This window comes from Nicotiana attenuata, chromosome 6 (genome assembly GCF_001879085.1).
Source record: "Nicotiana attenuata strain UT chromosome 6, NIATTr2, whole genome shotgun sequence".
In the NCBI taxonomy this organism is placed as follows: domain Eukaryota; kingdom Viridiplantae; phylum Streptophyta; class Magnoliopsida; order Solanales; family Solanaceae; genus Nicotiana; species Nicotiana attenuata.
The window spans coordinates 600,090-626,019 of NC_031994.1; the positions used below are offsets into that span (position 1 = coordinate 600,090).

The window sequence follows — 25,930 nt, forward strand, 5'->3', positions numbered from 1 at the left end:
GCCAAGTCGAATAACTTGCAGACAACGTAAATTGGTGTTCAACAATGGAGGGGCAGGCGGCTATTTATAGGAGTAGTGAGGAAGTTATTGAAAGACTAATGCCGATGTAGGAGAGTTATAATTATCGGTATCCAAAAAGAACTAGGAAAAATCCACGGGCGGTGCAAAGTTTTCCTAGCCTAATTAGAGTTGGGCAGGGTATTGTCTTGGTGCATCCCAATTAATAAAAAAGGGGGAGATGATACCTATGTTAATTAATAAAGTAATGCAAATGTGTCAATGTCTTGACTGAGATGTAACTTTCATATCTACTACTTGAGCCTGGGTAACCAGTATTGAGATTTCAAGTGCAAAGTCCAAGTAGTCCACGTACATATTCTTTCATTATTATGGGGGAGGACTTTAATGTGATTCTAAAGATATAATGATTGCTCTAAAAATCAAGTGGAACTAAATTATCTTGGTACTTGAAAGTTTAAGAGCAGTCACTAAGTTCCACGACAACTAGATAATATACATATATATGTGTGTTTATACACGTGGAATGTATTTGGATAAGTTGTCTTATAATTTGGACTTGCTAGTTCCTCGAGGAAGATACCAGCGAAATACTTACCATGATTATTTTAAGAGTCAGGTTGGTGATTTTACTAATACTTCAAGCCTAGTCTTCAAGTTATGTACCCGATCAGCTTTGAAGTAGGGGGTATTTGTAGACATGTAAAATTTATTGGATTCAAATTCAATAAATTATTTGGATTATATTTTAAATATACTAGTCCAAATAAATATTATGGGCTAATATAATTGAATTAATTATTTAAGTACAATAAATATTGACTGGGCTAGTCCATTTATTTGGGCTACAAATGATGAGCCCACCTCATTAGGCCCAAGATATCATTTTCCTAGAGGCCCAGTGCCACGTGTCAAATGATATGGCGCGTCAAGTCAAGCGGAAGAGCCAATAGGACCATGCCACGTGTCAAAATGACAAGGCATGCCCAAGTCACACTAAAAGGCCAATGAAATCGCGCCACATGTGCAAGTGACATGTTCTGGCCAATCAAATGAGGCCATGTCACACTTCAATTTGATTGGTCGGAAAGAGTTTGTTCTTACCACAACTCCTCCCTTCCACAACTATAAATAGGGGTCTTCATAACTCAGAAAAGACACCAGAAGTTATAACAAGAAGCAAGAAAGAGCTCGTGGATCAAACGCTGCAAATTCCTCCACAAGTTTCAAGCTTCAAGTTCAAGTTCAAGCTCAAGAACGAAGAAGAAATCAAGTTCAAGTTCAAGAACGAAGAACAAATCAAGGTCAAGTTCAAGCAATCAAGCTCAAGCTCAAGAACAAGATCATCGTTCGTGACAACAAACATATATTCAAGATCAAGCTCCAAGGCCCTTGAATTTATTTACCATTGGAAAGAAGAATCAGAGGATTCATAGAGATTGTAACACTCAAATATTTGAAATAAAATACTACGATTGTTGCAATATTTTTCGGTCTTGATTTTATTTTCTCGAACCAAATTTATTGTCTACACATACTATATAATATTTTTACATACGCAAATATACTGGAAGTCAATCTTCGCATTATTGATCGGGTAAACTCTTTCATATATTTCGGCTCTCAGTTTATTTTTCAAATATTCAATCCACATTTGAGAGATGTTTCGATACATCAAATCTATAGAGACTTCAGGTTCAGTTGCACTTGTTACACTGACAAATGCATTATTCGCAGAAATTCGAACATTTAAAGACATTGTTGTCGAACTTTGCTTTCAAGTAAAAAGCAGTACTGAGGCAAATAATTATAGTATTTCATAATATTTACACATAAGTTATATTGTGTTAAAATCATATACTAGTAATGAAGAATATTTAATTTTTTTACAAAGTTCAAAGTGTTTTAGAATCTTAACATAATGTATACATCCTAAGTTATTGATTTGGGAAAAAAAAATTAGAGTATTCCAGAATATATTCACACCAATGGTTATGAATTGTGCAAAAAGCATAGTAGTGATTTTGTTGTTGAGCGGTTAATCTTTATGTTTTAAAGCGGCGAATTTTCTGATTTTAAAAGTGAAAAAATGTACAGTAACAATGCACTTTCACAAAATTCACAGTAACAATGAAGCACACTTGAACAAGTGCATTATCTTTGATTAATAATATAAAAAGAATAAGAAAAAAAGAAAGAAAAGACAGGATCTAAAGGCACACAATACTTGATCTTTTAAGAATTCTAATGAACATCAATCTTCTGCTCAAATGTATCGGAAATGATTTCAAGAATCTTAGAAAGGTCAGTTCTATGCTGAATCTACACCTCAGTTTCAATTATGCACAAGAGATCACCAACAAAATCTTAGTTCCTATATATAAGAGAACTGCTTGAAGTTTCACTCTATGGAGTCAGAATTCAATTTTAGACAAGTCAACCAGCTGCTAGATAAGTTTAGTTCTTAAACTGACCGGTTTTCTTCATTCCCCGCAGGTGTTGGCGATCAGGCCTCTCTTGAACTGCAGCATGTACTCATCGAAGAGAGCAAGAGAACTAACGTGAATTAGCTTAGAACTTGTTCAAAGCACTGAACGAGTTGGAATTTAGCTCTCACAAAGTCAAATTATCCTGGTAAATCGGAGATACCATAACTACCTCTAATCTGTAACAAACCAGTAACCAGTCAGGAATCAGGGTAAAGGAGAACCTGAAGATAAAATAATAGACCAAAAAGAACCACAACAATATTTCTAGTCTAGAATTATTTCCAGAAAGACTTGTCAAAAAAGAAAATGTAACCAAACCAACTGGTCGCCAAGCCAGGCCATGAATTAAACATTTTTCACTTTTCGTTTTCATTATACATAATCTTCACTGCTTCTGAAACTTGGGATTTTTAAGATTGAAATAAGGAGAATTAGCTTAAAACTTGTTCAAAGCACGGAACAAGTTAGAATTTGGCTATGTATGAAGACAGATGATCCTGGGATGTTGGAGATACCATAACTCTCTCCAATCTGTAATAAACCAGTAACCAGTCAGAATAGCGGAGAACCTGAATTCCAAATAATAGAACAAAAAGAACCACGAAAATACTTCTAGTCTAGAATAGTTCCAGAAAGACTTGTCAAAAAAAGAAAATGTGAATAAACCAAGTTGAGGATAAGCCCCAGATTTCTGCCTATTTAACCAAAGGAAATAACAGAGTGAACACTGCCATGGCTGCAATCATCGGTTGCCTTATAGGAAAGACCGGTCTTGCCAAGCCAGGCAAGGAATCAACTCTTATCTTTTCCACTTTTCCTTTTCATTATATGAATGATCTTCATTGCCTCTGAAAACTTGGAATTTCAAAGATAGAAATAAGGCCACACTGGGTCTTCTCTCACCTTCTTTAGCCGAGGGTCTATCGGAAACAGTCTCTCTGCCCTTCCAGGGTAGGGGTAAGGGTGCGTACATACTACCCTCCCCAGACCCCACTTGTGGGACCACACTGGGCTGTTGTTGTTGTAAATAAGGCCTGAAAGTTTGGAAAATTGTGAAGATAACTTCAGCAATTAGCTTCAATATCAAACTGGTTAAAAACAATATATGAATCCTCAATATTCACTTCTATTCCCTTTGGACTTGTTTCATATCACTACCTAATAATTTACTAATGGAAAATATGTAGATAAACACATAACAGTTTTCTTTTGAACTGTGATTCTTCCTGATATTATGCAAAAGCAGGAAAAAGATCATCTCAGACCAATATTCTACAACGTTAACATAAAAATAATTAAAGAACAAGAGAAACAGACCCATAGTAGCACTAAACTTAACAAAGAAAAAGAGGCTCAGATTTGATCTATCAGAAAAAGGCTAATCCACCATGGCTGCAAAGAGCAGAGACCTTTGTGTGAGAGCACATAAGAACCCACCTCACAAATTCCCTTGCCTTTACCTAGCCAAGATACGAATCAGCTCAAAAGTCTGACCTGCAAGCGTCCTGGAGAATATCATCATAGCCTCATTCACAAAGTTTAGGGTTTAGGATTCGGGTTTTTGATACTAGTTTAGGGGGCAAAATATATATTTTCCCATCTTATAGAACATATCTGGCATTTTTCTGATGAAAGGGCTGTTAGTCTTTCGCTTGGTAAGAGAAGTACAGGAAAATTCATTGGCAACATTGAACTTCAGAGAAAGGGAGTAACCACCCTTGGAAAATCTCAACCATTCTCCGAGTTCCTTAAGAAACCTCATTTTTTTAAACAGAAACAGCTATGTGGGAGGCTCAGATTTGCCTTTTCTCATACATAAGCTAAACCCCGCCATGGCTGCAGACTTAACAAGCATTCGCGAGATACAGAAACCTAGATAGCTCCGATAACCAAATGATGAGTAAAGAATACAAATCTTCACTGCCTCAGTGAACTTAATATGCTAAAGAATAGTTTGAAATTGGGAAACATTGGGTGATCATTGGCTGCTAAGAATGAAATGGAGGGGCAACCACACGAACAACTCGCCACAACTATCAAAATCCAGCAACCACAAACTTAAACTAATGGGTTTTTTGCCGTTTTCATTTCACCTTCTGCTTCATACTATAGTGCCCTAATTTTTTTGACCTCCCAAAATTATAGGCCTCGTGTGAAAGGTCTTATTTGTAGAAATGACACCAGGTAGCCACTTTTAGGGCTGCTTCAGTGAAACAATTTCCTCCATATCAAATACACCCAAAGTAAGATATAAGAGACAATTGAGGCTTAGATCCGCTCAAAATGGAGCAAAGAGAAGGCGACTACGCCATGGCTGCAAAAGAACCGGTTGCATGTGACAGAGAAGGCCTCAATCACAAACTATTCGGGTTTGCCCTGCCAAGATACGGGTCTGATGTTCTCCATGCCCTGAATATCAACCCATTTCAACAATATCATCACAGCCTCCTCGGTACCTTGTATATTAAACAAATTATTCCAAGATTTCTTGACACCATAGTCTTTCATTACTCATAACTTGAAAGTGTCCTTCCCCTGATGGTCATAAGTAGAATAACCACAAAGCATTCCTCCCAATACTGAAACGTCATTTTTTATGTACGCCACGTTTAAAATCAAGCACAATCCCTCTGGCAACAGTATCTCTCCGTACACCTCATTTGAAATACTAAAACCACAAAATTATTTAGTGACAAAGCAAAGACAATGAAATGCTCCATGTACTAATGCCAAAGAGTCCATATGAGGTGTTTATCAGGATTACGAACCCCAACAAGAAACAAGCCATCGCAATAACAGTAGATTCTGCAACTCCATGGTTTACCCTTTGAAGGCCAATTAAGCTTTTGTACATCCTCAACCAATTGAACTGACGATAAAGAAGAACAATACAAGGAAAACTCATCCTCAGAAAGGTACCATAGGCTAACCAGAAATGTTTGGGAATTTTGGTAGTAAATGTGAAAGAAAAAAAGCATCACATCCTAAAACTAAACTGAACACAGAAAAGTGGCTCAGATTTGCCTTAAAATCTATCAGAAGAATGGGCTAATCCGCCATGGCTGCAAGAAGCAGACACCTTCTGAGAGAGCACATAGCAATCCACCTCACAAATTAACCTGCCTTTTCGTAGCCAAGATACAAATCAGCTAAATGATCTGACTGTCAAGACTTTCAAGCTTCCTGGAGAATATCATCATAGCCTCATTCGCAAAGTTTACGGTTTAGGATTCTACTGAGTTGTTGTTGTTGTTGTTGTTGTTGATCCAAGTACAAAAGGATTTCTAGGGACAAGTTTAAGTGACAAAATAACTGGCAAATCGAGCGAACTTTTAAGGACTATCCATGAATTTGGCCTTTTCCTTATTACTACCATAACTATGGCTATCAGCATCAGCATCATCACCATAATTGGCATTTTGCTGATGAAAGGGCTGTTAATCTTTCTCTTTGTAACAAACATAGGAAAATTCATTGGCTAAATTGAACTTCGGAGAAGGAGAGCGACCACCCTAAGAAAATCTCAACCTTTCTCAAGTCCCATAAAAAGCCTCATTCGTTGAACACAAACAGATGCTTTCTAAGATATAAGTTAAACCCCACCATGGCTGCAGCCTGCAAGCTTAAGAAGACTGAAACACAGAAACCAAAATAGATCCCACTCACAAAACCCCCAAAAGATGCGACGCCAAGATATAGCAAGCTCAACCATCTGATGAGCAAAGAATCAAAATCTTCACTGCCTCATTGAACTTAATTGCTAAAGAGTGATTCGAAAATAGGAAATTTGGGTGATCATTGGTTGCTAAGAATGACAGAGGGGGGCAACAACCACTCAAAGATTTTCACCATTTTAGTTTCACCTTCTGCTGAGAATGACAGAGAGTGGCAGCAGCCTCAAACTTGAAGTAATGAGATTTTTGCCATTTTCGTATTTCCTTCTGCTTGATATTATAGTGTGCCCTAATCCTTTTGGACCTCCCAAAATTATGGGCCTCATGTCGAAGGTCTTAATTGCAGAAATTATACCAGGCAGCCACTTTAGGGGTGCTTCACTGAAACATTTTCCTCCATATCAAATACACCCAAAGTAAGATACAAGTGACAATTGAGGCTCAGATGTGTATTTATGCACAGGAAAAGTAAGTCCTGACACGCCATGGCAGCAAATATCCCCCAGTTGCATGCAACTTTTCACAAAATCACAAGCATCCGGGTCATTGCCCAGCCAAGATACGAGTCGGGTACTCTCAATGCTCAATTAGTAGCATAGGAGCATAGATTGGAAGATCATCATTGCCTCAATAAGGGACCAATTAGTAGCATCAGAGCATAGATTGAGAGCCCACTTGGGAAACTTGAGCAACGTGTGTCGAATAGGCACAGTTTCGCTCGATTTAGGTGATCAAGAGGTACACCACCATTAGTTCAGGATTTATTTTTCGAAGTAGACAATGAGTTCTTTGACACTGCCATGGCTGAAAAACCTATAATATGGGTTGCCCCGCCAAGATACAGGCCTGAAACTACAATGCCAGGTTACAACGACAACAACAATATACCCAGTGTGATCTCACAAGTGGGGCCTAGGGAGGGAGGGGTGTACACAGACCCTACCCCTAACTTTGTGGGGTAGAGAGGTTGTTTCCAGTAGACCCTAGGCTCAAGAAAAGCATTTTTCGAAACAGGTTTGAAATGCCAGGTTCCATATGCTTAATAACAATCAATCATCACAGCCCCATCATTTTCCTTTTCCCTTTCATTGTTGTACGCTTTTGCTGTTGCTTGCCATAGATACGCAGCCTCTGAGGAACAGAGTATAACAGTAACAGAAAACAGAGAGAAATGACCAAGATGGTCCTTAATGTATAGGGGTTGGTTAAACAAACCCACACATAAACAGAAAAAGCTGTTTACTAAAGGAAATAGAAATCATAGACATGATGGAGGTGTTCAACTACCTCGAAAATACTTTTTTCTCCAATTGCCTCATTCGCTAAAAGTCTGATGGAGAACTGCAACAAACAAGAAAAAATGAATAACACAAATGGGTTATAGACGTCCTGGTTCAAGTCCTGAAAAGCAGATAAGTCCAGATGTACTAGTTGGAAACTGAGGCTCAGATCTACAAAAAAATGGGGCAAAGAGAATACGACGATGCCATGGCTGCAAAAGAACCAGTTGCATGTAAAAGAGAAGCCTTGATCACAAACCATCCGAGCTTGCCCTGCCAAGATAGGGATAGAATTGTCTCCACGCCCCGAATATTATCCCAGGTTTAGCAATATCATCACTACCTCTAGAGAAATGGTAACTTTTCCATATATAGCCTGTTTGGACAATTCAGACAATTTTTGACAAACTAACGCTGAGATCAAACGGATAGTTTAAACTCAGAGAAATCAGAAAGCTGACGAGTGTTGTTGGTTTGGTTGATGGAGAAATCATAGGCCAAGCAGCGGGGGCAACCACCTTCACAAGAATTCCTTTTTTCTCTCTGTTGGCCTCATTCTTCTACTGGACTGAACCTCCATTTTTCCGGTTCCAGAGAACGACCATCCATTCAAGACCATCAAATGGCTGCCGTAAAACTTTTAGGGCTCAGATTTTGCTGTTCTATGAACTAGTGCAAAGAGAAAAGCATCACAGGCCATGGCTGCAGACACCGGTTTGCAAATGATGCCATACCGGGTTACCCCGCCAAGATACAGTTGGATTCTCAGTTATAATGCCCAGATTAGCAATATCATCACTGCCTCTTCCGGAAAATGTAAGCTTTTTCCATAAGAGCCCGTATGGACAACTTCAGCAACATGTGTCTAATAGACACAGTTTGACTCGAGTTCAGGTGGTCAATAGAACCACCATTGGTTCAGATGTCTAAATGAAAAAATTTGACAAGTTTGAGGGGCCATCGATGTATTCAGCCATTTCAGAAAGACTTGAGGCTCAGATAAGTAATTGATCTCAGGCAATGAGTTCTTTGACACTGCCATGGCTGCAAGCCCTAAAAAACAGGTTGCCCCGCCAAGATACAGGCCTGAAACTATAATGCCAGGTTCCATATGCTTAATAACAACCAATCATCACAGCCCCATCATTTTCCTTTTAAATTTCATTGTTGTATGTTACTGCTGTTGCTTTGCCATAGAATGCAGCCTGTGAGGAACATAGCATAACAGTAACAGAAAACCGAGAGAAAATGAACAAAATGGTCCTAAATGTATGGGGTTTGGTTAAACAAACACACATATATAAACAACATCTGTTTTTTGTAAACTGCAAAGAGAAAGGGACACACGCCATGGCTGCAGACACCGGTTTGCAGATGATTGCCATACACAGATTGCCCCGCCAAGATACAGGGTCGGATTTTCTCAATGCATATATAAAGTAGATATAGCCCAGCAAGAAGAAGAATTAACCTTCTTTGCCTCAAGACGCAGCCACGCAGGAGCACAGTATTAACAAGTATTAACAAAGATAGAGACATAGATGCATGCATACTCAGAAAGGGATGTTCGTCTGGAGCAACATAGAAATCCTTGCCATGCCGGAGATGGTCAACCACCCTGAAATCCCCATTTTTCTCCGATTCCTCAGTTTTGAGCAAAAAAATTGATGGAGAACTGCATCTGACAATTGGTGTTCAAGAAAAAACTGAAGAACCCAATTGGATTTCCAGTTCCAGAGATCGACCATCATTCAAGACCATCAAATGGTTGTCGTAAAACTTTTAGGGCTCAGATTTTGCTTTTATGAACATGCAAAGAGATAGTGACCATGCCATGGCTGCAAAACCGGTTTGCAGAAGATGCCATACCGGGTTGCCCCGCCAAGATACGGGACAGATTACCTCAAAGCTGGTGAAGGATAGACCAGAAAGAAAGAATCAAATCATCATAGCCCATTATTAGCAGCATTTAAAGTGGCTACCTTGTGTCATTTCTACCTTGTTCTAAATACAAGGGGTCATAAAATCGGCTATTTGTGCAACTCAACTGCTGTAGCAGCAGATTAGTCAGCAAGTCAACTGCAGAGACAAAATCTAGCAAAAAATACCGAAAAATGAGATCGTTTAAGCAAGACAGCAAGTCACTATCGCCATTACACGGAAACAATTTGAAATACAAAGGGTCAAGTGCAAGCAGAAATACCAAATAATCCATACATTTTAGGCTCAGATCTTGTTCAAGTCTCATTCAGTCTTTCAACACCGTGATGGCTGCAAACTTTCAGCATGTTACCATAAACGCTAACCAGGTCGCCCTGCCAAGCTACGGCGCAAATTATCTGAATGCTTCATTGCATTTTCTAAGAAGAATTTCATCATAGCCCCATCATTTATTTATTTATCTATCATTTTCTCCACACAACTTCTTCTCATCTGACTTGGGTTCACATGGTGTAGCTCAGTTGGTAAAAGCGTGTGGCTATTATCCACAAGGTCGAACGTTCAATACCTTCCTATGGCATTTCCAATCATTTATGTCCAGGGATTGAGCATAGTCGGTAGATTGATTTTGCGTTTACATGGAAATTTTTCTACCCATGTATCTAATTGTCAACCACAGTCAATGAGAAAGTGAAGTGCTTTTGGTTTTGAAATCATGGGCTTACCAGAGAAGAAAAGTACCCATCTCCTCTGGCACCTCATTCTTTTGGTCTGAAGCTTGAGCTAAAATTTGGACCAAACATTAATATATTTCAAAGAACAAGAGGACCCAGGTTCGATTCCCAGAAATCTGAGGCTCATATCTGCATTTTGATCAGGCAAAGAGAAGGCAACCACGCCATGGCTGCAAAAACCGTCCATTTGCCAAGCCAAGATACGGGTTGGATCAATGCCCGATTTTGTCAGCCCAGCAATTAACATCATCATTGCCTCTATTATTCAAAATGAGGAAAAAGAAACGTGCTAAAAACACACATACAGACACAAGTTTATGGCTGAAGCTGCGGATTGACAACATATGGAGATTAATGCATGTTCTTACATGATCAGAGTGACCTTTCTGAGTATTTCATGAACAAGGGCTGTTGATTTAGCAGCTAAAGAAAATCATTGGCACAAACAGAGAGGGGCAACCACTCTTAGGAGAAAATCCCTTCTCTCTGTTAGCCTCAATTCTCTCTCTAGGCTGACTTGTCATGGTGCAATATAGCGCGTCTGACTCCAGATCAGAAGGTTGCGTGTTCGATTCACGTTAGGTTAAAATTCCCGATCCATTAGGGTCCCAAACATTTTATATTAGACTGACATGAGCTTAGATGACGTGGCATGGACATTGAGGATTAATGTAGCCAACCCCGATTTTTTTGGGCTTGAGGCTCAGTTGTTGTTGTATGCCAATGACACCCCAAGAAAAAATTTGAGACTCAGATCTGTTGAAGAAAATAAGACAATAGAACGAAGACATTGTCATGGCTGCAAACACCGGTTGCATGACACAAAAAATCACTTGCCATTGGGGTTGCCATCCAAGATATATGCCCATTGTTTTCTTTATTGATTCATTTGCTCAGAGAAAGAAGGAAGTCACTGCCGTGGCTGTAATTCCAGTAACATCTAGATTGCCTGGCCAAGATACAGTTTCATTAGATCCCAAACCTGACTTAAGATATTTTTCGTCAGAACCGCTATGTTGACAGGTGGTCGTGGAGTTAGCAACTATAAAGCAGCAGAAGACGGCAACAATGATATACACCCCAATTTGACCTCCATTTTACATCTTACCATTGAGAGGTCCTGCTAATTTCTCAAGCATACCTTTCTCGGCCTTTCATGCTTAAGGAAAATGTAAAGAAACCACAAATTTCTAATCAAAAAGACCAGTTAGAGAAACCTTTATTTCCTTCTAGCAACAGAGAGATTAAGCAAGAAGCCAATGTGAACTTAAAGCAAACTTAAGGCACTGAATACAAGTCCAATGTCTTGTTCATCATGTCTTTCATTTTCCTTTAGATTCGGGTTTGCAAAAAAGCAGCAATTTTCTAACTATATATCTATCTATATAGTTGTGTGCTTTTGGATAGAAATCTCTGAGAAGAAAAAGTACACATCTTTATGTGATACCTTACTTGTTTGATACTTAGCAAGAGTTAAAATTTGGAGCAAACGTTACACATTTCAAAGCACAAGAGGTGTTCGATTCACAGAAATCTGAGGCTCAGATACCGAATTTTGCCCGAACAAAGAGAATGCAACAGCGCCATGGCTGCAAAATCACCTGTTGCATGCAAAAGAGTGTAATCAGCCTCAAATGCAGGCCATCCAGGGACTTGCCAGGCCAAGATACGGGTCATATTGTCCTCAATGCCATTTTTTGTTAGCCCTGAAAAGATTATCATCACTGCCTCTTCTGTACAATACTAAAAAGGCGGGAACAGAAAAAAGCACACACATAGATCTATGGCTGAAGCTGCAGACTGAAGAAACTGTTTCTGAGTTTTCATGACAAGTGCTGTTGGTTTAGTAGCTAAAGAAGATCATTGGCACAACAGCGAGGGGCAACCACCCTTAACAGAAATTCCCTTCCCTCTGTTAGCCTCAACTCTCTTTCTGGGCTGACCTTTTTATAGGAAAATTCTTGGCTCTCTCCTGAAAATTTCCCAAGTTCTCTTCTCATAGGGGTACATTGGTACGAAATACTGATTACATCATGATAAATATTTTCCATCATACCAGAGACACCATAAGAGAAAAAATGAGGTTCAGATATTGAGAATATGACAAGAGAATGAAGACATCGCCATGACTGCAAGCACCGGTTGTATGACAGGAAATCACTCGCCATTTGGGTTGCCCCACCAAGATAGGGATCCCTTCTCGATTGAGTTGCTCAGAGAAAGACGGGAAAAGACTATCATTATCATCACAGCATCATAATTTTTTTAATTATATGTCTATCTATCAACTACATTCACTGAGAAAAGAAAGTGCTTTTTGGATTGAAATCACGGGTATACCTGAGAAGCAAAAGTAGCCTTCTGTGATACCTCATTCTTTTGTTCACTAGCTTGAGCTGAAATCGGGAGCACTGTTCAAAGCACAAGAGGTCACAAGTTTGATTCCTAGGAATTTGAGGCTCGGATACTGCATTTTGCACGGACAAAGAGAAGGCAACCACGCCATCGCTGCAAAATCACCGAGTGCATGCAAAAGAGAGCATCAAATGTAGGCCATCCCAGGCAAGGAAATGGCCCGGATTGTCCTCAATGCCCGATTTTGTTAGCCCAGAACGTGACATTATTATCATAACTGCCTCAAAAAAAGGCCATTTGTGCGAATTCCCCAAGAACACACACGCACACACACTGAGATATATGGATTCATTTTCTGTTTCTGAGCATTTCTTAAACAACGGCTGTTGGTTTAGTTGCTAAAGAAAATCAGTGGAACAAACAGAGGGGCAACCACCCTTAACTTCATTTCTTTCTGGGCTGATTTCTTTTAGGAATTCTTGGCTCTCACCTGAAAATTTCACAACTTTTCTCTCCTCATAGGGATACACTGGTAACCAAGTACATGATTTCATCATAAAAAATGTTTTCTATCATACCAAAACACCCAAAGAGTAAAGTTGAGGCTCAGATCAGTTAATAAGAAAGGAGAATGAAGACATCACCATCGCTGCAAACACTGGTTGCATGATACAAAGATCACTTGCCATCCGGGTTGCCCCCACAAGATACAACCCGATTCATTTGCTCAGAGAAAGAAGGAAGCAAGAAGGAAGAAACTATCATCACTGCCTCAGTTTCTTTTTTTTTTTTTGGGTGAAGAGATGAATTTATTACAACTCCTAAACATAAGGACCAATTTGAGCCAAAAACATTTAAACAAGAGCAGAGCATCATTGGCCGAGTGTTTTATGTTTGGACAACACTATTTCCCTGATATTTAAAGGCTGTTTGATTTTTTTTCATATGAGAAGTCACGGGTGTTGCAGAGAGGGGCAACCACCCATGTAAAAACTCCTCTCTGCTAGCCTCATTCTTCTTTCTGGGCTTATTTATCATTTGCTTGTGTCAAAGCTAAGTCTTTTAGAGCACCAACCTTTCTAGTTTTTCCCTCTGCTGAATACTATTTGTTTACTGCTTAGCTTGAAATGGAAAGGTGTTTTCGTCTAAAATGATGTAGAAATTTGAGGCTCACATTTTGCAATTTTGATCGGACAAAGTGAAGAGAACCACACCATGGCTGCAAAATCACCCGTTGCGTGCACAAGAGGGGATTTGCCAGGCCAAGATACGGGTCAGATTGTCTCAATGCCGGATTTTTCTCAGAGTGAAACATTATTATCATCACTGCCTCTTTTGTGACCTGAAAATTCCAATCTTTCTTCTTCTCATAGGTATATATCGGTAATGAGTAATCAAACACTGGTTTAATCAGAAAAACATTTTCCTACATGCCAAAGAACCTATTTAAAATGACAACATAATACAATGGGTAACAACCATCCAAACAAGCTATTAAGAGTAAAACTGAGGCTCAGATCTGTCGATAAGATAAGAGAATGAAGGCATCGCCATGGCTGCAAACACCAATTGCATGACAAAAATCACTTGCCATCCAGATTGCCCCGCCAAGATACAGGTCCCTGTATTTCTCTTGCTCATTGATTTGCTCAGATAAAGAAGAGAAGAAAGTATCAGCACAGCCTCAGTTTCTTCTTTTTTAGGGTGAGGAGTTGCACACATGAATTTAGTACAACTCCGAAACATAAGGACCATCTTGAGTTTAGAAAACCATAAAACAAGAAGCAGAGTAACATTGGCCGAGTGGTTAAATATGTGTACAATTTCCCTGAGATTTAAAGGGTGGCTTGATATTTTTCTCATATGAGAAGTCACTGAGTTGCAACAACCCTTGAAGAACTCCTCTCTTCTCTCTGAGCTTTTGTGACTACTTATTGTTCGTCTCAAAGTCAGTCCTTTAAAGCAGCAATATTTCTACTTTTGCCCTCTGGTGAATACTTATTCACTGCTTAATATTGCGATAATTTAGCCTCGTCATTCCCATAATTGGCATTTTGCCGATGAAAGGGATGTAAATTTGTCTCTTCGTAACAAAGGTAAAGAAATATTCATTGGCTAAATAGAACTTTGGAGAAAGAGAGTAACCACCCTTAGAAAATCTCAACCTTTCTCAAGTTCCATAGTAATCCTCATTCTTTGAACACAAACAGATACTTGGGAGTCTCAGATTAACCTTTTCAGAGACATAAGCTAAACCCTGACATGGCTGCAAGCCTAAGAAGACCATCAAACGGTTGTCATAGACTTTAGGGCTCAGATTTTGCTGTATATGAACATGCAAAGAAAAAGAGACGCCATGGTTGCAAGACACCAGTTTGCAAATGAATGCCATACCGGGTCGGGCCGCCAAGATATGGATCGGAATTTCTCATCGCAGTAAAGTGGATAACACAGAAAGAAGCACTCATCATCACAGCCCATTTCAGGTGATCTGCGAAGATCAACATCAGTTATGGCTTTCTAAGTACAAGGCAACAAAAGTAGCTATTTGTTTAAATCAGAAGCAAAAGCAGAGAAAGGAAGAGTATAGTCCCTTCACAGGGGCAAATACTCAACAGATGTTGTTTAGATGGTTTTTTATTCGCTTTTTTTTTCTCAAAGGGCTGTTGGTTTCATGAATGGAGAAATCATGGACATAGCAGAGAGTGGCAACCACCCTTTACTGAAAATACCATCTCTCTGATGTCTCATTCGTCCTTTCTGGGCTAAATTTGGGCCAAAATCAATAAATTCCAAAGAACAAGAGTAACCAGTTTCAATGTCCAGAAATTTGAGGCTCAAACCTGCATTTTGATCAGGGAAAGAGAAGACAACCACGCCATGACTGCAAAATCACCAGTTGAATGCACAAGAGAGGATTTGCCAGGCCAAGATACGGGTCAGATTATCTCAATGCCTGATTCTGTTAGCCCAGAAAGTGAGACATTATCATCACTGCCTCTTTTGTAAAATTACTCAAAATCAGGAAAAAGAAACATACACACACAAACTAGTTTCTTAAATCAAGACTTACACGGGCTTTTCAGTTAAGAAGTCTCACACACACTGAGGTCTATGGTTCATAGCTTCTGTTTCTGAGTATTTCATGAACAAGCGCTGTTGGTTTAGTAGCTAAAGAAAATCATTGGCAAAACAGAGAGGGGCAGCCACCCTTATCCACTTTACTGCGTTGAGAATTCCAAGTATAATTTTCAAAATCTTACCCAGAAAAAGATTCGGCGGCTGCTTGATCCTTGAAGAGAGAGACGTGTGAAGGATGAAATTTGTTTTGGGTTTAGAAGAAATAGCCTGATGTCAAGAGAGAGAAAAGGAGCACCCAAAAAAGAGGCGTGTATTTTCAACCTCTGAACGGAATTAAGACTCAATTAAAGGTCTGGCCGAATCAGACCCAACCAGACCTATCCAGACTTTTTAAAAATAAAAAAACAAATATACTTAATGGGCTAAGATCTGATTCATCCAGATTCGGACCCTCATTAAGTGCAAAGAAATGAGGCCTTAACCTCATTTCTCTTTCTGAGCTGACTTCATTTTGGAAAATTCTTGGCTTTCACCCAAAAATTTCCCAACTTTTCTCTTCTCATATGGATAAATTGGTAAACAAATACTGATCCATCATGATAAATATTTTCCATCATAGCAAAGACACCACAAGAGAAAAATAAGGCTCAGATATGTTGAATTGAAAATATGACAACAGAAAGAAGACATCACCATGGCTGCAAGCACCGGTTGCATGAGAGATCACTCGCCAACCGGGTTGCCCCGCCAAGATACAGGTCCCCTTATTTTCCTCAATGCCCGATTCTGATAGCCCAGAAAGTGAAATAATATTATCATCACTGCCTCAGAAGAAAAACAAAATAATTGCGGAAATATGACACTTTTGGGGTGATCTTTAACTTTTGATCCCCGCTTGCCCCATGGGGGCACTTCAAGGTCAAAAGTTGAAACTGTTGCTCATGAGGTAAGTGAGGTGCAACACTTGTTAAACTTGAAGTTCTGCCCATGGGGCAAGCGGGGCAAAAAAATTGAAGATCATCCACTTTGAGGGCTATTTGTGTACTTCACCCTCAAAAAAAGGCTATTTGTGCAAATTCCCCAGAAGCAAAGAAGCAACACTGAGATAAATGACAGAAGCAATAAGAGTAAAATTGAGGTCAGATCTGTTGATAAGACAAGAGAATGAAGACATCGCCATGGCTGCAAACACCGGTTGCATGACACAAAGATCACTTGCCATCCGGGTCACCCCACCAAGATACGGGTTCCTTAATATCTCTTGCCCCGTTGGTTTTTGCTCAGAGAAAGAAGAGAAGACAATCATCATAGCCTCTGAATTCTCTCTCATCCACTTAAAAGCTACTTAAATTCAGCTAATCCAACAGGCTCTTAGTTCAACTCCTTAACATAAAGGAGCATTTTCACTTGAAAAAGAACTTCACTTTTTTCCGGGATTTCATAATTCTTATGTCCAAACGCCAACTTAAAGGGTTCTTTGATTTTTGTTTCACATGAGGAGTCACTGAAGTTGCAGAGAGGGGCAACCACCCTTTGAAGAACTCCTCTCTGCAAGCCTCCTCTCTTCTCTCTGAGATTTTGTGTCTGCTTATTACTCTTCTCAAAGTCAGTCTTTTAAAGCAATTTGAGGCTCAGATTTAGCATTTTGATCAGGCAAAGTGAAGGGAACCACGCCATGGCTGCAAAATCAACGGTTGCATGCAAAAGAGAGAGCCTCAATTGCAGGCCATCTGTGGCTTTGCTAGGCCAAGATACGAGTGATTGTCCTCGATGCCCGATTTTGTTAGCCCAGAAAGTGCATATTATCATCACTGCCTCATGAAAGGCTATTTGTGCAAATTCCCTGCAAAAATACAGACTGAGATCTATGAATGAAGCAGTAGATTGAAGAAAATCCATGCATATGCTTCAATGATCATAGCTGCTGTTTCTGTGTATTTCATGAACAAGGGCTTAGGTTTAGCAGCTAAAGAAAATCATTGGCACAAAAGAAAGGGGCAACCACTGTTAGAAGAAAATCCCTTCCCTCTATTAACCTCATTTCTCTTTCTGGGAAGAATTTTAGGAAAATTTCCCAACTTATCTTTTCTCATATGAATACATAAGTAACCAAACACTGATTTCATCATGAAAAATATTTTCCATCATACCAAAGACACCCTTTTAAATAACAATACAGTACAATAGGTACAACCATCCAAACAAGCTATAAGAGTAAAATTGAGGCTCAGATTTGTTGATAAGACAAGAGAATGAAGACATCTGCCATCGCTGCAAACACCGGTAGCCATCCGGGTTGCCCTGTCAAGATATGAGTCCCTTTATTTCTCTTGCCCCAAGAAGAGAAGAAAGTATCATCTCAGCCTCAGAACTCAACTCACTCTCTGTCTCTCTCGTCTTTATGAGGAGTTGTAGGCATGAGTTAAGTTCAGCTCCTTAACATAAAGGACCATTTGAGTAAAAAAATTCACAGGGTGCGAATTATGTTTCCTTGAGATTTTTCTTTTAAGAGACAATCAAAACATAACATTACATAACACCTTGGTTTACAGTTTAAAGGACAATCAAAACTTTTGTACATCAATCGACGATAAAGAATAACAATTGAAGTTATACATATCACCTTATCAAGGCACCTTTGGCTAACAAGAAAATATTGGGGATTTTGGTCATTCTGATGCTTCATCTTAAAGTAAGGATCAGAGATTAATGTATTCCAATATTTTGAAACACGTTTGAATCGAAGAAGAGACCACACAGGTAACCTGCTGAGGATGTCCCTAATTATTCCTCTTGGAAGTGAATTCCCTTTTGTGTGTTATTCCAAAGTGCAGGCAACCACGCCATGGCTGCAAATCACCATTTGCATCCACAAGAAGGGATTTGCCAGGCCAAGATACGGATCTGATTGTCCTCAATGCCCGATTCTGTTAGCCAAGAAAGTGAACATAATTATCATCGCTGCCTCACAAAAGGCTATTTGTGCAAATTCCCCAAAAAAACACACTGAGATCTATGACTAAAGCAGTAAGAGTAAAACTAAGGCTCAGAAGTGTTGATAAGACAAGAGAACGAAGACATGACCATGGCTGCAAACACCGGCTGCATGACACAAAGATAACTTGCCATCCTGGTTGCCCCGCCAAGACAGTCTTTTAAAGAAGCAATATTTCTACTTTTACCTTCTGGTGAATCCTCCTTGAGCCGAGGGTCTATCAAAAACAGACTCTCTATCTCTATGAGGTAGGGGTAAGGTCTGCGTACTCACTACCCTCCCCAGACCCCATTTATGGGATCAAACTGAGTTTGTTGTTGTTGTTGTTTGTACCTTTTGGTGAATCCATACCCAAACATTTAAGAAGAATTAACCTAAATAGCCATCCACCCAACCGCCTAAACTAAAGTAGCCGGCAGATGTATAAAATATGTATAATCCACGTAAAACATGTATGACCGTATATAATTAGTGTATTTGTGTAAGTAAACGGTGAATCAGACGGGTTATTTGTGTAAGATCCCAACATTTAAAGGACTGTTTGATTCTCTCATTTTTCATATGAGAAGCCACTGGAAGCTCAGATTCGCCATCTCTCAAGCATAAGCTAAACCTCGCCATGGCTGCAAAAGCTTAAGCTGCCACGCCAAGATACAGCAAAGCTCAACCATCTGATGAGTAAAGAAAGAAAATCTTCACTGCCTCATTTGAACTTATTCCTAAAGAGAGGTCCGAAAAGGGGGAAATTTTGAGTGATTTTTGGCTACTGAGAATGCCAGAGAGGTGCAACCACTCAAAGAACTCCCCAAAGCTCTCTGAATCCAGCAGCCTCAGATTGACTGAAATGGATTCCTCCGTATCAAGTACACTCAAAGTAAGATTATGGAGAAAATGGAGGCTCAGATCTATATATGTTTTAGGCAAAGAAAGTACAGCCACGCCATGGCTGCAAATATCGCCAGTTGCATGCAATAAAATTACAAACATCCGGGTCAGTGCCTCGCCAAGTTACGGGTCGGGTACACCCTATGCTCAATGACTAGCTTAGGATGATGGATTGAAAGATCATCACCGTCTCAATAAGGGACAATTTTGGACTACTTCTCATAAAGTTAGAGTATGTAAATGATTATTCGGGACAAGTTTGGGTGTAATTTATGTATTGTCCCTATGTCGTATCAATGTACATAACGAGGCTCAGATTCCAATTTAATTAAGCATTGGGTGTTATCAGAAACCGCCATGGCTGCAACCTTTCCGAGTTACCCCGCCAAGATATGGCTCTTATTATCTCAATGCCTTACTCAAATTGCTCAAGAAAATCTTCACAGCCACCATGATTCAGCATGTTCTTATCTTTTGTTGTTTGGTTCATAAAAGCAAATGAGGGTCTATCAGAAACAACCTCAAGGTAGGGGTAAGGTCTGCATACACACTACCCTTCCGAGTGGGGTCTATACTAGGTTTTTTGTTGTTGTTGCTGTTGGTTCATAAAGCAGCATGACAGTCGCAAGAAGAGAAACATAAGATGCAACAGCAACAAAAACAACATACAACATAGGTATATAAAAAAGATCCATTTTTTTTTTTTTACACGTATACCACATTTTTCAAAGCACCAAACATCCTGAGTTTGATTTCAGAAACTTGAGGCTCAGATACTGCAGTTTGCTTGGATAAAGTGAAGGCAACTACGCCATGGCTGCAAAATCACCAGTTGCTTGCACAACAAGAGATTTGCCAGGCCAAGATACGAGTTGGGATTGTCCACTATGCCCAATTTTGTTAGCCCAGAAAGTGAACGTTATTATCATCACTACCTCTTTTGTAAAATTATTCCGAAGGAGGAAAAAGAAACACATGCACACACAGATACACAGAGGTTCAGCAGTAAAACTGTATACTGAAGAAGCATATGCTGTTTCTCAGCATTTCATGAACAAGGGCTGTTGGTTTAGACGTTTAGTACCTACAGAAAATCACAGGCACAACAGAGAGGGGCAACCACCCTCAACAGAAAATCCCTTCCCTCTGTTGGCCTCATTTCTCTCTCTGGGCGGACTTTTTTTAGGAAAATTCTTGGCTCTCTCCTTAAAAGTTCCGAACTTCAGAGTTATAGTAACCAAATACTGATCTCAACATGAAAAATATGTTTCCCATCATGCCAAAGACGCCATTTTAAAATAACAATACAATAGGTAACAGCCATCCAAACAAGCTATAAGAGTAAAGTTAGAGACTCAGAACTGTTGATAAGACAAGAGAATCAAGACATCGCCATGGCTGCAAACACCGGTTGCATGACAGAACGATCACTTGCCATCCGGATTGCCCCACCAAGATACGGGTCACTTCTAATTTTCTTGCCCCATTAATTTGCTCAAAGAAAGAAGAGAAGACAATATCATCACAGCCTCAGAATTCTCTAACTTCTGCTTAACAGCTCAACTCCTTAACATAAAGGACCACTTGAGGCAAAAACCTTCAACATGGTATGAATAATTTTTCCCTGAGATTTAAAAGGCTGTTTTGTTCTTTACTCTTTTTTTTTTTTTTTTTTGAGAAGTCACTGGAGTTACAGAGAAGGAAACCACCTTTTGAAAATTCCTCCTCTCTTTTCTCTGAGTTTTTAACCGCCTCGTTTGCTCCGGACATTTGTTGGCTGCTACAGCAGAACATATATTATAACATAAACTGAAAAATTGGTTCCAAAGAAAACTTGGCCGTTACAGTGAAGTGTTGTTAGAGAGGATGGTTGTTACAGAGAAGTTTGACTATATGGTTGGAAAAAGTTAATAGTGAATCTGGCCGGCTATTTCGGTAAAGATCCCACCATTTAAAGGGCTGTTTGAGTCTCTTTATTTTCATATGAGAAGTCACTGGAGGCTCAGATTAGCCTTTTCTCAAACATAAGCCAAACCCTGCCATGGCTGCAAGCTTAAGAAGCCTTAAGCTGCCACGCCAAGACATAGCAAAGTTCAACCATCTGATGAGTAAAGAATAAAAATCTTCACTGCCTCATTTGAACTTACTTGCTAAAGAGTCGTGTGAAAAGGGGAAATTTTGAGCGATCATTGACTGCTGAGAATGCCAGAGAGGGGAAACCACTCAAAGAACTCCCCAAAACTCTCTGAATCCAGCAGCCTTGGTTGACTGAAAGAGTTTCCTCCATGTCAAGTACACCAAAAGTAAGATTATGGGATGAGAACTGAGGCTCAGATCTGTATTTATGCTTAGGCAAAGGAAGTCCAGCCCCGCCATGGCTGCAAATACCCGAGTTGCATGCAATAAAATTACAAGCATCCGTGTGATTGCCCTGCCAAGATATGGGTCGGTACTCGCTATGCTCAATGACTAGCCAAGGATGATAGATTGAAAGATCATCACCGTCTCGATAAGGGACAATTTTGAGCTTTTTCTCGTAAAGTTAAGTATTTAAATGACTTTTCGGGACAAGTTTGGGGGTAATATATGTAATTTCCCTATGTCGCATGGTGTACATAATGAGGCTCAGATTTCAATTTAATTAGGCATTGGGTTTTTTTGAAGGGGAGCCTTGCGTAACTGGTAAAGTTGATGCCATGAGACCAGGAGGTCACCGGTTCAAGCCGTGGAAACAGCCTCTTACAGAAGTGCAGGGTAAGGCTGCGTACAACTGACCCTTGTGGTCGGCCCTTCCCCTGACCCCGCCCGCGCATAACGGGAGCTTAGTGCACCAGGCTGCCCTTTTTTAGGCATTGGGTTTTATCAGAAACTGCCATGGCTGCAACCTCTTCGGGTTACCCCGCCAAGATACAGCTCTTATCATCTCAATGCCTAACCCAAATTGCTCAAGAGAAGCTTTATCTTCACAGTGATTTCTTGCTGTTTGGTTCAAAAAACAGCACAATAGCAACAAGAAGAGAAACAGAAGATGCAGCAGCAACAAAAACAACATGGGTTATGGGTATAAGAAGAGATCCATTTTTAATGCATATACCGCATTTTATGCTATTTTTTACAATGATTTCTAGCTGTTTGGTTCATAAAACAGCACAATAGCAGCAAGAAGAGAAACATAAGATAAAACAGCAACAAAAAGAGTGCGGGTAAATAAAAGGATCCAATTTTTATGCCATTTTTTTACACATATTTAGGTTTCTCTGCCAACATACAAGCCTGTAACTGTAATACCCAATTCTATTTTCTCTGAAAAATCATCATGAAAGCCTCAATATCACACTGCTTCTTTTGCAAAATTACTCAAAATCAGGAAAAAAGAAACACACACACTAGTTTCACAATTCAAGACTTACTCAGGACTTTCAGCTAAAAATTCTACAGACATACACACACTAGTTTCATAAATCAAGAATTACACAAGCCTTTCAGCTAAAAAGTCTCCACACACACACACACACACGCGTACGTTTCTTAAATCAAGACTTACACAAGCCTTTCAGCTAAAATGTTTCTCCCCACACACACACACACACACCAGTTTCTTAAATCAAGATTTACACAGGCCTTTCAGCTAAAAAGTCTCCAACACAGACACACAGTGAGTCTATAGTTCATAGCTTCTGTTTATGAGTAATCCATGAACAAGAGCTGTTTGTTTAGTAGTTACAGAAAATCATTAGCACAAACAGAGATATTAACCTCATTTCTCTTTCTGGGCTGAATTTTTTTTTTTTCAGGAAAATTCTTGGTTCTCACCTAAAAAGTTCCCAACTTTCTTCCTCTCATAGGAAAACACATTAGTAACCAAATAAAAATTTCACCAACAAAAATATTTTCCATCATATACCATAGACACCCTTTTAACAATAACAATCAAATACAAGCAATTAAAAGTAAAATTGAGGCTCAGATCTATTGATAAGACAAGAAAAAGCAATTTGATTCTCACAAAAAGAAGAGAAGAAAATATCATCACTCACAGGTTACAACCTCAGAACAGACACTCGAGCTCAGAGCTTTTATAATAAAAAAATAAAAATAAAAAAAGCTCAGAGCTTTTGTGTCTGCTTATTGTTTTTGTCTCGAAATCAGTCTTGTAAAGCAGCAATGGTTTTACTTTTGCCCTCTGCTCAGTGCTTATTTACTGCTTATTATTGGGATAGTTTAGCCTCGTTCATATCGAAATGGAAGGGTATTTTGGTCTAAAAAAGTAGGAGAACATTAGATAATTAATCCAATTTGGTTCAGCGGAAATCTTTCTTATCATGAGTTAATTAATTTGAATTACTAAGTTATGTCACTTATGGTATTTAAATATAGAGCCTGGACATAAGTTTTTTTTTTTACTTTTTTTCGAAAAATTTTATTTTTTTTTTTTAAATCGGCGTTTGGTTATAAAATTTTTAATTTTCACTTGAAGATGTATTTAATACTTCTAAATTTATCATCTTTCGCAATGTTTTGAAGTTGACGTGTCCTAAACGCGAATGCCATAAAGTGTTTGACTCAAGTAAGTAAGAAGAAGCATTCACTTTATTGATAGGAACTGCTATTACATTTAGCTTAAAAAGGCCCTCATTCAGGTAACATTTTCCTACATACATATCATTCTTACTTAGTACAACACTATTGGAAACAAAAATACATTTGAATCCATTCTTGACAAGAAGTGAAGTCGACACAAGATTCTTGCGAATTTCTGGAACATGGAGAACTTGGTTTAGAGTCACTATTTTTCCCGACGTCATCTTTAACGCAATCTTGCCAACTCCTTCAATTTTGGCTGTAGACGAATTTCCCATGAAAATTGTCTCGTCGGGTCCTGCGGGGGCATAAGAAGAAAATAACTCCTTGTTAGCACAAACATGGCGGGTGGCTCCAGAATCTATCCACCATTCTTTAGGATTTCCTACCAAGTTGCATTCAGACAACATGGCACACAAGTCCTCCATTTCTTCAGCTTTTTCAATCATGTTAGCTTGATTCTTCTTCTTCTTATCATTCTTTGGTGCACGACAATCCACGGCCTTATGCCCAGATTTTCCACAGTTGTGGCAATTACCCTTGAACTTCTTCTTGCTTGGGTAGTTCTTTGGTCCAGAAGCCTTCTTTCTCTTCTTGGTTTGTGGCGCCTCCTCAACAATGTTAGCCCCCATTATTGTCGAGTTCCCACGTGACTTCTTTTCAGCATTTTTGTTGTCTTCTTCTATCCTCAAACGCACAATCAAGTCTTCAAGTGTCATCTCCTTCCGCTTGTGTTTTAGATAGTTCTTAAAATCTTTNACACTTTGAAGTATTTCAAGCTGGGCTTCCTTCCTTTCCACTTTTCATAAGGAATGGACTGTGTTTTACTATGAGGTACACGGTTGATTATTCGGTTAGCTGTAAGTATAGCTTCCCCCACAAGTTTTGTGGTAAGCTAGAACTTATCAGCAACGCATTCATCATCTCCTTCAATGTTCGATTCTTTCTCTCCGCAATTCCGTTAGATTGTGGAGAGTAAGGGGCAGTTGTTTGGTGAATAACGCCATTTTTCAAACATATTTCTTCAAAAGGAGATTCATATTCGCCACCCCTATCACTTCTTATCATTTTGATCTTTTTGTTTAGTTGTGTTTCAACTTCACTCTTGTATTGCTTGAAAGCATCAATTGCCTCATCTTTACTATTAAGTAAATAAACATAGCAATATCTCGTGCTATTGTCAATAAAAGTAATAAAATACTTTTTTCCACCGCGAGATGGTATTTACTTCATGTCACAAATATCTGTGTGAATTAAGTCTAAAGGACTTGAATTCCTTTCAACGGACTTATAAGGATGCTTAGCATACTTTGATTCCACACATATTTGACATTTGGAATTAATGCAATCAAATTTTTGCAATACTTCTAAATTTATCATCTTTCGCTATGTTTTGAAGTTGACGTGTACTAAACGCGAATGCCATAAAGTGTTTGACTCAAGTAAGTAAGAAGAAACATTCACTTTATTGATAGGAACTGCTATTACATTTAGCTTAAAAAGGCCCTCATTCAGGTAACCTTTTCCTACATACATATCATTCTTACTTAGTACAACACTATTGGAAACAAAAATACATTTGAATCCATTCTTGACAAGAAGTGAAGTCGACACAAGATTCTTGCGAATTTCTGGAACATGGAGAACTTGGTTTAGAGTCTCTATTTTTCCCGACGTCATCTTCAACGCAATCTTGCCAACTCCTTCAATTTTGGCTGTAGACGAATTTCCCATGAAAATTGTCTCGTCGGGTCCTGTTGGGGCATAAGAAGAAAATAACTCCTTGTTAGCACAAACATGGCGGGTGGCTCCAGAATCTATCCACCATTCTTTAGGATTTCCTACCAAGTTGAATTCAGACAACATGGCACACAAGTCCTCCATTTCTTCAGCTTTT

At 39.2% G+C, this 25,930-nt stretch overlaps 1 long non-coding RNA gene across 3 annotated transcripts; it reads right to left on the reverse strand.

Annotated features, from left to right (window-relative positions):
- Positions 2,142 to 23,483, reverse strand: LOC109226448. Of its 3 annotated transcripts, XR_002068057.1 has the most exons (3): positions 15,755 to 23,483; positions 15,565 to 15,625; positions 2,142 to 15,453 (listed from the first exon to the last, which is right to left on the reverse strand). It is a non-coding gene; the product is annotated as an uncharacterized LOC109226448 (long non-coding RNA). The 3 variants fall into 3 exon arrangements; XR_002068058.1 differs by lacking the exon at positions 15,565 to 15,625 and having other exon boundaries at positions 16,266 to 23,483; XR_002068056.1 differs by having other exon boundaries at positions 15,565 to 23,483.